Source organism: Nerophis lumbriciformis, linkage group LG15 (assembly GCF_033978685.3).
Source record: "Nerophis lumbriciformis linkage group LG15, RoL_Nlum_v2.1, whole genome shotgun sequence".
Lineage (NCBI taxonomy): Eukaryota > Metazoa > Chordata > Actinopteri > Syngnathiformes > Syngnathidae > Nerophis > Nerophis lumbriciformis.
This window is the reverse complement of record NC_084562.2, coordinates 18,568,072-18,570,000: the sequence shown is the minus strand read 5'-3', so window position 1 is coordinate 18,570,000 and position 1,929 is coordinate 18,568,072.

The following is a 1,929-nucleotide window of genomic DNA, read 5'->3' as shown; positions in this document are numbered from 1 at the left end:
AATGTCCAAATATTTATGGACCTAACTGTATATATGTACATATATATATACATATATATGTATATGTACATATATATATGTATATATATATATATATATATGTATATATGTATATATATATATATATATATATATATATATATATATATATATATATATATATATATATATAGCACCCCCCATGACCCTATAAGGGACAAGCGGTAGAAAATGGATGGATGAATTGCTATATATACGTGTGTGTGTGTGTGTGTGTGTGTGTGTGTGTGTGTGTGTGTGTGTGTGTGTGTGTGTGTGTGTGGGTGGGTGTGTGCTTGCCCAAACTATGTATGTATATATACACACACATATAAAGCCTATATACTGTATATATATATACATATATGTATATATTATTTTATTTTTTATTTTTGTATTTATTTTTTGGGATGTATGTTTATACAGATATATGTATGTGTATAAATAATGTATACAGTATATATATATATATATATATATATATATATATATATATATATATATATATAATGCATATATATATATATATGTATGTGTATACATATATTATGCATATATATATATATTTTATATATATATATATATATATATATATATATATTATGCATATATATATATATATATATATATATATATATATATATATATATATATATATATATATATATATATAATTCATATAAATGGATGGATGGATGGATGGATATTTGGATTTTCAACCTTCATAAAATATTTTCATATCTTTTGGGAAGATACATGGACTTACAACTAGTTGAATGACACCTCTGTCATAGTCTAAGGGGGTTTGTATCTTTTTCGCTGGCACTTGGCGACTTTGAGGAGGGTGGCAGGAACGCTGCCACACAAAAAACTACAAATGTGCTGACTTGCTAGATGGCACACATCACTCCCCCTCTCCCCATTCGTTACAAAGACAGAAGTCGATGCCAACACCTGTGTGCCGCCAGAAAACAAAAAGAAGATGAGGAAGAAAACGCCTATGTATAATTACTGCTCTCATGACCGAAGCTCCAAAGCATCCAAAGAAACGAAAAGTTTTGTCTGAGGAGGGAAAAAAACAAGCAAAACTGAGTTTAAAAGGACATTGAATGGGGCCAAATGAATCCAGACAAGATAAACAAAGCTAACACGCAGCCAGAGTGTTCCTGGTTGGAAAGAAACACAAGATGGAAGGCACACACACACACACACACACACACCGGTCTGCCCACAGCCACCAGAGACCTGATTAAGAGAGCACAGCTATCGATCTGTGGGCTGGCAGATAGGATGGATGAGCAAGCAGGAGCACCAGAGGACGGCATCCAAACCCCCCACCCTCCCCTCAGCACCAACTGCCCCACCCACGCTGCCGCTGGAAGTGGGCCAGGGCCACGGGAAGAACGGCATCGCCTTTCACGCTGAGCAGCCGGGGGTCCGACCTTAAGTGAAGGGTGTAGCGGCACCGAGCAGTAAGACGTAGGCTATAGTTGTGTGTGTGGGTGGAGGCGGGCGGGCGGGGGGGCTGTTTATTCCCAAGACTCATGCTTGATGGAGTACTCGTGCCCTTGAACTACCTCCACCTCTCACACACACACACTTCCTGCTCGTGTTTGCTAGAGCACGGCTGTCTGCAGATGGCTGCTTATTGGACCCCAGGGTCCAAGGGGACGGCTTATGGGGGGACACACGCCGGTGAGCTTGTTTATGTGTGAGACAGCAGAGTTTGGGTGGCGTCACACACAAATAGCCCATTTTGCTTTTTATGGCGGGACGACGGCGTGATGATTTTATGATGGACGCATTAGGGCCTGAACAGGAAGCAGCTGGCTTCAGCAACATTGAAAGAGAATGACATTTAAGAAATGACATTTACTTGCAGCGTGATTCAATGACAACAAACAGACGGTA